This window comes from Falco peregrinus, chromosome 9 (assembly GCF_023634155.1).
Source record: "Falco peregrinus isolate bFalPer1 chromosome 9, bFalPer1.pri, whole genome shotgun sequence".
NCBI classification, from domain to species: domain Eukaryota; kingdom Metazoa; phylum Chordata; class Aves; order Falconiformes; family Falconidae; genus Falco; species Falco peregrinus.
Genome location: NC_073729.1, coordinates 38,268,715 through 38,280,179, shown reverse-complemented (window position 1 = coordinate 38,280,179; position 11,465 = coordinate 38,268,715).

Below are 11,465 nucleotides of genomic sequence, written 5' to 3'. Positions count from 1 at the left end.
TGGAACAAGGCTTGGTTAATATGTTGTTGCCGTAATAACAACCTGGAGCTGAAGCCAACCGAAGCACTTGATACAGAGGGATTAGTCCAAACACAACTGCCACATGCTATCAGGAGCTTGAAATTCAAAGTTAATCTAGCCAAGGACAGCTCAAAACTTTTCTTTCAAGATTTAAGACAAATTCTGTCTAGAACTGCCCGTTCAGAGAGGAGTGAGGAGCTGAGCTGCCTCAAGATGAACAACATCTTGTCATTTGGAAAAAAAACCCCAAAAACCCAACCCCAAATATGTACAAAGGAATAAAAGGAGTATGACTGCTGTGGATGTAGGTGACTGTTGGAGCCAGCGATGAGGCTTTTGAGCAAGGCAGGGGCTCAGCGCGGTCCCAGCCCCTTTTCCATCACTAGAGGTCCCTCGCTCTCGGAGCCAGGAGCGCTGCAGCAACTGAGCCAAGACCTTTGAGAGCTCTCTGGGTTTCACAAATTTCACGATTAACTGTCACTCCAGTGGTTTTTTAGGTTGCTGCTCTAATTCTTGTATCTAGCTAGGCCCTGAAGCCGTTAATGCTTTCCTGGACAATGGGATCGCGCATCTGGACATGACGTTACTTGCATCCTGGTGGCAGATTAACCTGGCTAATAAAACACATTGCTATTGATCCCCTCCCCTCTCCTTGCTGAAGGCAATCACGTTGTCTTTGCTCCAAGTACATCCAGCGCTTTGACTTCTGCATATCTCTGTGATTTTAATACATCAAAGAGCCTAACAGCAATTTTAATGTGGCAGCAAATTTGCAGCCAGTTCTGCAGTACTCTAGACAATATTTTTGCAACTGAATGGACTTGTGGATCTTCTAGATTCACTCATTTATAACAAATACATGGGGTTTGTTCTGGTCAAGTAAAACATCGGCTTTCAAGGCCTTTATATCAAAAGGTTGGGTCTGATCCAGGATCCCAAGGACACAGGCTGAGCATTCGCAGCTGGCAGCCCTGTTTCCTTCCTCCTTTTCAAGCAAAATAAAACAAGGCAGGTCTGTAACAGCTGGAGCAAGGGAAGGCTGGAAAGGCAAAGTGGTTATGAAAAGCAGCTCTGTATATCACACTCTCTTTTATTGTCCATATTTTCCTCTGTGGAGGGCCAGTGGGACAAGGTCTCTAAGGAAAACAGGTCTGTGCGTTCAGCTTGGGTCTGGCCCACCTGCCTTTGCAAAGAGCAGTGAGGGGGTGCGTTACCAAGCTCAGCCCTGTCCCAGCCGGGGAGGACCTAGATGGCTAAAATGGACTTTACATCTCTCCCATTATACAGAAGTTATCAATTCTATATAGTCTATATATTCATTCTGAAGCCCAAGTGCACCTGTGTCCTACTAGCAAATACTCTAGGTCAGACCTTTTAAACCACAAATTGGTTTTTATTTGCATACCTATTACCGTGAAAAGCCTGGCTATAGAAAACACTACCAGGTGTGCGGGATTTGGGAGCTCAAGTCTGGTTGCCTGTCAGCTTGATGGTTTCTGTGACCACTGTGATCTGGGGGACAAAAGCCAAGCAAAAACAGGGGTTTCTTCTTGCTCTCTCATAACCTGAAGTACAACAGTGCTTTCCACACAGGATGCGCTGCGCTGCTGAGGAGGGGGTGGGGACACACTTCTCCTTCCCTGGCTGGGATTGGAGCTTGCTCCCCCATAGTGACACCATCTTGCAGGTGTTGCTTTGCCTCTGCCAGGCTGCAGACTGAACATTTACTTTATGCTAGAATTAATTTGTTCCTCTTGATGCTAAAGCCGGAGTTTGCAGGGAGTTGAGTCAGGGCTGAGAGCTGCCTCTGCAGTGGGGATGCAGCAACCTGACCCACGGTGTGGGCACTCTGCTGTGGCCCCAGGTGAGTGCAGGATGTCCAGCATCTTACTGGGACCATTGGCTGGGGCACTGCATGGACCCCATGGCTACTCCAGCTCTCTGAGACTCCCCCACGCACAGCCACACTGCTGCGAATCTGCACAAAAGTGCTGCTGCCCACAACTGCAGCTGCCCCCACTCCACACCATTTCTGTCTTCGCTGGGATGAGGAGCAAAGGAGCTGCCCCAAAACCACGTTCCCATGTAAATGGTCCTTCACTGGAGGCTTTTCCCTTGCACACACTGCCTCCTCCCTCATGGATAAGGGGCTGCCCACAGCTTGAAAATATGCTGAATTTTCTAATTACAAAAGTTTGCACATCAGGGTACAGCTGGGACTGTCCTTCTCTCACCCACACCACCCTGATCCCGAAGCCCTGGTGGCCCCAGCCGCCCCAGGTGATGGGTGATGCCGGTGGGCTGTGAAGTGCTCCTGGGCTGCCAGGAGCTCCCTTCCTGCTGGCACCATTGTATCAGCTGGGCTTCCCTGGGTGACCACATGACCCCCGGGGGGGGGCAAACATCCATCCCACCTGACAAACCCCACTGGACCCCACAGGCAGGGCCAGAGCCACATGCTCATGTTTTCTGCCCCAGCAGCAGGTGCAACTCAGGATGTTCCTACCTCACCCCATGGCCTCATCCAGATGCTTCCAGGCTTAGGGTGAAAAAACGGACCTCTGTCCTCCTCCAGCCCTGGTGCAAGGTGGTGACCATGAGCAAGCAGCTGCGGGAGCTGCCTGGGATTGTTCTGCCCAGCACAGCCCGTGCAGAGGTGCCAGCATCACCGTGCCTTATGCCAGCCCTGGCATGCCTGCGGGAGCCAGTGGGCTGGGGCGGGCAGACAGCAGCCTGGGTGAGGTGGGCACTCCCAGAAGAGGAGTCTCCGCTCCCTCTCCTTGTGCCAGGCAAGCACTGAGGGCTGGCTCCTTGCCGGGCTTAGGGTGAGCCTGCCCGGCACAGGTCACCCCAACCCTGGGCACTCCTAGAGGTCTCCCCATGGCACCAGCATGGTGGGGATAGAGCCTCCTGTTCCAGACGGGGTGTCTGGATGAAAAGAAGGGGGACAGGTGTTGGCAGGGAGGGGGTAGAAGTTTGATCAAGGCAGGACGGTGCTGGCAGGACGCACTGGGCAATACTTCGGGGAGAAGGGCTGGAGGGGAGCCAATGACTGGTGCTGAGGACTGGGGTGCTCAGACTTGCCAGTGACTCAGCTGGTGACCTCTGGGCCTCCTGCCTCCCCAGGCCTGAACCTGGGGCTATTCCTGGTCACACATGAAGCTTTCGTGGTGCGTAACTTGTCTGGCCGCGACTCTGTCACTGTTCAGACACTCAGCATGGCTGCTGGGGTGCTCAGCCTTGTGACCAGCTTGCCAAGAGGAGTCACCCCTCAGCTGCTTTGTCCTGTGGGACCTGGGGCTCGTTGAAGTCCACACCTAGCCTGTCCTGTGGTGTGTGACTCAGCTGCCCTGGAGACCCTTCCATCATGCCCATCACATGTTGTTCTGAGCTTCTAACCACAGCTTCCACCCTGTGGCTGGGCAGCAGGCACAGGGCCTGGGGGGCTCAGCAGGGCAGGAGGTTTTGCTGCTGCCTCTCAAGAAGAGGTTGATGACCCTGAGGGCAAGGTCCTGCCATTGTGTGCTGATTAAAGGGAGCGTTAGGGGTCTCTGACTATGTCAGGGCCTCGCCACCCCTGAGCTGTGAGCTCTGGGGAAGCAGTGGGGCATTTGTGGCCAACATCTGGAGAACTATGTCCTCCCCATGGCTGCCACACCAGAGCATCCCTGCACCCTGAGATGCCATGCCCCAGCTCTGCCCTGAATCCCTGCCCTGCCCCCACCAAAACCAACCCTGTGTCCTGCCTGGTGAAGGATAAGAGCACTGGGGTGCACCTTGTCCTGTTGGGATGCACCCTGTCCCATCAGGGTGCTCCCACTGCCCACATCTACCTGTGATGGCTCTTCCTGCCCCCACAGGGAGGGACCCCAGGGCACAGGGGACAGCAGAGCATCAGCCCCCACGGGGCTGAGGCTTGCATCCCTCCCTAGGTCAGGAGGGTGTTCCAGACCGAGTTAGTGCCATAGCAGCACCTCTGCTATCTGTGTGCTGGCATGCTGTGCTGTGCTCCAGTGCTGCCCGCCCGTCTGCCACAGAAACCGCCATGGTGTGCAGGTGTTATAGAACAAGCAAGCTATCGGGCTGCAACAAGGCTTTACCCTGAAGCAAGCCCACAGCTGCATATTATCAATGTTAATTAACCCACTGCCTTCATTCCTCTACATGCAGGGGTCCAGGGGAGAGGGGTGCAAGCTGGGCACTGTCCTCACCAGCCCAGCACCCATACTACATCTTCCCGTTCACACACCAACAGGCTCTTCCCACCTGCTGCAGAGAGTAGGCTGGGGCTGTGATGTGTCACCTGGCAGGGAGGGCAGATGGACAGACCCTGGGGGTCACCCCCATGGCACCCCTCGCTTTGCTGCTCCCCTGGGCAGCTGCAGGGCACCAGTGGGTTCGATGGCCACAGCAGGGACGTATGTCTGGGTGATGGGGCCATGGAGGGGCCAGCCCAGGCTGTGTGCAGTGTTTGGAGGAAGCTCTAAGGAGGTGCTGTCCCTGTTCCAAACCTGTCTCTCCAGCTCCTTGCCACCCCTGGCTCCACTCACCCAGACCAGCTCTCCCCAGTTTTTGTTCCCAGGGTGATCCCTGGTGTTTTGGTCAGTGCCTGCCCAAGCTTGTCAGCCTGCATCATGGTGGCAGGAGGCAGCAGGAAGGTCTGCTGGACACGCTCCTCCTGCTGCATGGCCTCGAGCACAGCCCCAGCCACGCCGGTGCCACCCTGCTGTGCCTGCAGCAGGTGGGCACGGAGGGGATCCTGGCTTGAGCACCGAGCTGCTCTCTCACCTCTGCCAGACCTTAGGGAAGCAGGGCGGGGGGGTGTGCCGCCCTCCTTGATGTGTCAGTCAAATTAATTCATCTTCATTCTGCTCTGGCTTTATTTCTTCAGATTGCTGACAGAAAGAGGTGGCGATAGCAACACTACCTTTAGCTTCCTGGTTGAAGGGCAGCACAGGAGCAGGTGGAGACCCACTGACCGTGGAAGCATCTGTCTAAAGGGGAGCATGTGAGTGCTCCTCTGGAATGGCAACCTCTCAAACTGGCCCTGCTGAGACCAGCCCCGGGGGCGGGGAACTGCAGTATTCTGGCTCCATCCCAATTGATGCATTTGGGATGCTGAACCAGGCACATAGAAAATACTTCATCATAACAAAAAGCATGGTTTCTATCCTCTCTGTTGCTTTTCCACACCCTCCCCCCACCACAGGGGAGTCCAGGTGTGGCATTTGGCTCTGTCTCCACTTCACCTTCAAACCATTTCAGTAAATCCCCCCTTGCACAACACCCTGTGTACCTGGGGCTGGAGACCGGAGCTGGCACCAGTGCCTGTACCTACTCGGGCTGCAATCGCAGCGGCCTCTTGCATCACCTCACCAGCAGCCTTCAGCTGCAGAACAGGAAGGAAAAAAAAAATTTTAATGACCCAAGTTACACACACACACCTAATTATCCAACTGGGGCAAAATGGAATTTGCAGGAGAAGCAGTTCTGCAGGAGCCTTTCGTCTAAATGTGTGATGGTACAAGGGGTGAAGATGTTTGTAGCCAGAAGAGCAGAAGTGCTCCTAAACATGCTCCTTCTGTTGCTGCCTTGGTGCCATTGCTTTCCTTCAGATGAGACCAGGGAAAGAGCTTATTGAAATAAAGTTCCTGTCTACAGCCCGCCTGGGAAAGGATGATGCAGAGCTGCCTACGGGGTTGTTGTGGGGACTTGGGGTTGTTGATGCAGACAGGAGCTGGGGTGAAGGACACAGGGTGATTTTTCCCACCAGGCTTTGGTCCCCCTTGTTTTGCATCAGCCCTTAACAACCACACTGGTGTCTGTCTTTGCTTAGGGGAGCATTTGCCTAAGATTAACCTTGCCCTGGACACATGGGCAGGGTCCCACCCTGGTGCTGCTGCCCAGGTGGCAGCACAGGAGAGAAGCTAGCTAGCTCCGAACACCCACCGTGCACATGCTTTGCTGGATGGAGGTCATGGTGCCCTCAGTGAGGCAGGATCAAGCCCCATGACTTTGAGAAGCGGGTGTCTCAAGGCACGGGCAGAGCTCTGGGCTCTGGTCCCTGGTGCCTCCGCCTGCCCAGGTCACAGCTAGCAGGTAGGTGGGCAGAGCCTTCCATGCCTGCTGAAGCACTGCCAGCTCTGCCCTGCATCTCACCAAGTGCGTTTCTCCTTGGTCCGTCTCCAGTTGCACTTCCTGCAGTGGGTGACCCCACTCCCAGGGCAGAAGGGAGAGTGCTTGCAGGGGCCACGAGCCCCCAGGGCTACCGACTCGCATGGCTGCAGCAGTTCCCCATCCCATTCCTCCTCCATGCTGTGGGTTCTCCTCAGGCACCAGCGAGCAACCTGCCCCCAACACCTGCAGGGGCATTCCCAGTGCTGACCTCACCTTTCCAGCCCCTTCCTGGTCTCAGCTATAATGATGGGGTGTCATGGTCCCGTGAAGGACAGGTGAGGATTGGCATGCCTGACACTGTTTGTGAGAGCTTATCTGTACCATACCATGACACAGTTTTTATGAAAGAAGTCATGAAGAAGGAGCGGAGCATCAGTGAAGATCCGGTCACAGATCTTGGAGGTGTGTTTGGGTTTCTGGTGTTGCAAAACCAGCTTCCTCGGCAGCTGAGACAGGGTTGCTGCAGCTGGCAGCCGGGAAGGGCTGATGTGTGCTGGGAGCAGATGCCAGGGAAGCGCCTTGGCTCCTGTGGGATGTGCCACGGGGTGCTGTGCCTCTTCCCACACCCACATGCAGAGTCAGCTGCATCAGACGTGCCTAGCGAAGTGCGTATTTACCAAAAAATTCATTAATAAAGTGCATCTAAGAGCATCAGCTGATGAAGCTAGCCTCATGCTCCAGGTGTGACTTTGTTCCCAAAAGAGACCCTGCTGCTGCAGGTGAGGCTCACTCTTGGCATCTTGGTTCTGCCGCTGGCACGAGCAGAGGAAGGTGCTGGGCTGCCAGGGTGCTCTCAGGCTGCAGTTTATGAGCTGTAAGGACTTCAAAGGATCTTGGACCCTTTTCAAGGAGACTTTCCTAACTTATTTCAAAAAGATAGCAAGGCTTGGCCCTATCAGGCACGTTTTATAAACTTATTTCTGCCTTTGTCTCAGTCAAGGAAGGGGTTTTTTTAATCCCAGGAGCTGGTGAGAAAAAATCACTGAACCTCAGAAATACACAGAGCTGCTGGATCCACTTTGGTGCCTGTCCAGAGCTCTGAAGACCTCCTGGGAGAGCGGTCCTCTGGTGTCGGGGCACTGCATGGGCAAAATTCCCTTCCTTCTGCCCACTGATGTTCAGCTCTGCTCCCTCTGGCCAGGCTCGTCCTCCTTGGCAACTTCTGTGCCCAGGTGGTTCGGTCACTCCTACGCCTCAGTGGGCCATGGGGTGGGGAAGTGGCGTGTTTATCAGAGCAAGATGCTGGCAGGGGTCTGCCAGGCTGCAGGAGGAAAAAGCCCACCTAGACGGGCTTTAAAGCCCCAACCTGGGCAAGCAGAGACCCACTGGGGACAACTCAACCACAAAGTGCTGAAGACAGAAATGCCTGCTCGAACCAGTGGGTGCTGCTGGGCTCGGCTGCCTGGACCCCCCTGCCCCGAAAGCTCTTGCAGCATGTCACCATTTCATGCCATGCAGGGAAGAGGGCAGAGTTAGGCTTTTGCTGTAAAGGGGGTAAAGTGCCAGAAAACTGGAAGGTTTCCCAGTCTATGCTGTAAACGGAGCTGAACGACCTGCCTTGGATGAAAGGAGCTCCTGCCTGCACCTTCCCCTCTGGGTTAAAACAACAGCAAACCCATTTCTGAAGTTCAAGGTGATTTGAGCAATCTGGTGGCCAGGGGTGATGATTCTAGTGCAAACTGCTGTCACGCTGCGGTGGCAGCAGTGGTGTCTGGTTGATATCACTCCCAGCAGGATCACCTAGTGCCTATGCCTTCAAAAAGCCTGCCGATCTGCTACGGAAATCTCTCACGTAAGGGAGGTGTGCCCCTGTGACCAGGGTTGTACAGACCCTGGGCTTGCTGCCTGTCCTCCCGGGTGGGATGCTCACCCTGGGAGTATCTGCAGGGATGACAGTCTTGGTCACTCACTTTCTGAGTGCCCTGGGAGCCATGGCCAAGTGACGTAGGGTTGTATCCAACTGAGGTATGGCATGAACCCGCTCTAAGCCCATCAGCTGGGATGGACGCAGACCTTTAAAAAGGCCTGTCTGTCTGCCAGTGACGCCTAGCTATGTGCCAGGCTGCCCAGCACTGCAGCTGGGGGCCAAAACCTTTTGTCTATATTTAGTGCATTTTTCAGATAACCCTCTTGTTCTAATTTTGGGCCATGTGCTGACTTAGGGCACCTTTTTGCGCTTGTGCTCAGCCGTATCACAGGTTCAAAGCCTTTCTGTTATCAGGGTCCTCAAATACCCAGATGTTTAGAAGGGGTTTGAGGAGGCAGGCAGGTGGGCTTTTTGTCTTCTTTATTAATATTCAAAAAAAGGTGAGAAAATTGGTTTTTTAAGCATTTTGGTGGAGCAGCTAAGCCTGGAAACTGTGAAAGGCCTTTGCCACCTCCCCCTCCTTCCAACGAGACCTTCAGAGGAACAGAAACCTGGGCTTCATGTGCGAGAGAAGGGGAGAAGGTGCCGGGACATCTTGTGCCTCGGGTGGGTTTTGAAGGTTTCATCTCCACGTGCATCACAGGCAGAGCAGGGGGATCCAAGAGCAGTTTCAGTGATGGGTCCTTATAAGGCTGCTGTGGGCAGGCTCGGTGAGAGCCACCCTCCCGGTGGGAGAGCTTGGCCAGCAGGACCAGGGTGCCTGCCAAGACCCAGTAGAAACGCCCGAGAGCAGCAACCTTCAAAGCAGCCTGTGTTTTGCTCTTTTTAAGGTCAGCTCCTTGGAAGGTGCTGTGCTCGGGCAGGAGCAAACTGACAGGCACACGTGTCCCCAGCAGCGCTGTGGCCTGCTCCTGTGACAGGCTCGAGCAGTGTGCCGACCAGAGTGCTGAGGGAGCTTCACCCCCTCAAGGGCTTGCTGTGCACTCCCCATTATGTCAGGGCTCTCTGAAGTTTCCAAGGGCAGCTACAGCTCCTGAGGTCATGGGAGCAGAGCCACCACACATGGACCAGTCTCGCACCATGCCTGATGCAGGGCGGGTGAACACTGCAATGCCGTGTGCCCCTGCATCTCCCACCTTGCTCTGCACTTCATCTGCAACCAGGACCCAGGCAGGGGCACCCAGCGGCCCAGGGTGTCCGGGGACCGTGTGTATTTTAAAACTTGTGTATGTGTCAAAGGTGTTGGGATGGTGCTCAAAGAGCAAAGGAAAAACTTTCCCTTTGTCTTGTCCTCTCCTCAAATTTGGAGCCCCATCTCCAGTGTCACTGCCATCCTACCTCCTCTCACAGCTTCTGGGGAGGGTGACACAGTCCTTCAGCAAGGTGCCAAGGAACACACAGTGAGACTTTGCCTTGCATCAGTCATCTAGGGGAGGATTTCCAAAATGCCAGAGTCCTTGAGGGTTTTCAGTCCCCTGTCATCGAGCTGTGCAGTGTTTACTGCCACCCCAGCCTGCATGTGGCGAGACTGGCTGCACGCAGCCAAGGACAGCTCAGGGCTCATGGAAAGGCAGAGCTGCTGTCTCTCATCTGGCTTGGGGGTGACCTCAGCACCCAACTAGCATTGGCAGAGCCCAGCTCACCCAGCACCCAACCACAGCAGGACCCCCCCAAACCCCTATGCTGGGCTGCCAGCACATCCAGATGTTTGTCAGCACCTGGAGCAGTGGTGGCCATCAATGCTGCCCACCCATGACTGCAGGCAAAGGGAGATGGCTTGTCCTCAGGCTGTTGGGATTCTGCTGTGCATGAAGCACAGCCCCATGTGGAGGTGCTCGCTCCTGGCCGTGCAGAAGGCAGCACGGCTGCAAGGTGGTGGTGGTTTGGTGCCTGGGCACAGCCCAGCTGTGGGAGAGGTGCAGCAGGATGAGAGCCAGAGCCATGACCAGAGCCAGGGTGAGACCAGGACTCAGTCCTTCTGGCCCTGAACGCCCTTTACTTGTCCCAGTTCATCTGGGACCTAGAGGCACTGCAGCCAATGCCTATCAACTCATCTCATGTCAGGCACCAGATGCACAGTGGTGGGGTAGGGAGTTTCCCTACAATGTCCTAATGTGCCTGTGCACCCATGGTGCTGCCTCCCTGATTCTACACATGTGGCTGTGGCTCATGTTCCCATGCACACAGCTGTAGCTCAGCCCAGGGGACTAACCAGAATCTCTGAACAGCCCCAGGAGCACAGAAAACAAGAGCATGCATGTTTGCAGCCCCTCTCTCCAGCTGCCCATCCCATGCCTGGTTGTCTTGAGCCTTGGTCCCAAACTTCACACCACCTCCATGTGGGAGCTGTGCTCCTTCTCTGAGCTTGGGCCATGGCAGTGGCTCAGCCAGCCATGCTGCTGGTGTTGCCGCCAAGCAATGTTGCTGTCCTGGCTGAAAATAGCCCGCAGCTAATTTTAACCTTGGTCATGTTATATTTTTCAGGTCATTGGGGTGGGTGACAGGGAGGATGGGGTGGGGGCATGCTAGGGGCACAGTGCATGCAAGGATGTGCACGCACAGGCATCAAAACTTGGGGAAGGCACCCTGTGTATAGCAATGGGGAATCTGTTCTTACCGCCTCAGCACAAAAGCAGACAGTGGATTAAGAGAAGACTTTAGTGTTCCCTTCATTCCCTCAATATAGCCAAACCTACACAGGGCAGGACATTTATAGCTGCCCTCCTTTATCAGGGGTTCTCTTAGGTTTCAGTCCTGGATGACACCTGTGAGTGTGCTTTGGTGCTGCTGTAGGCAGCTGAGAGGAGGTTGCAGAGCCTTCCTGCCCTGCACATGCTGCACAGCCCTCGGGTCCCTGTGGTCTGGAGCTGGTGTGGTGCAAAGCAGCAGGTGTAACCATGGTGCCAGGAACCTGCAGTACCCACCTCATGCTCCTCAGAGTCACCCTGTTTCTCTGTGAGCAGGCAGGGGAGGTGTCTTGGCCCGGTATCATGCTGCTTCTGTCAGTGTCTGTGCTGTAAGACTCCAAAGACTTTGCTCCGTGCTACTGGAGTCACAGGAATTCATCAAGGAGGAAAGGCCCTCCTTTAGAGAGATGCCACATACAAATGTGCACTTGTGCCAGGCTCTCCAACAGCTCTCTGGGTCCCTCTTCTCCAAATGGAGCCACCTGGCTTTAAGATCTTGCTTCAAGCAGCTCTTTGTCTCCTTAACAGGGTCCTGAGAGCACGGGACATTCCAGGGAGAGACTCTGAGCCAAAGTGCCAAATGAGCAGGGAGATCCCAGGGCAGACAAGAACCCTCTCAGTATGATGGACCAACGCATGGGCAGCCATTGGGAAGAACTGCAGGCAGCCAGTCCCTGTCCCCCAGGAAGAGCCAAGTCAGGGCTCCAGGCTGC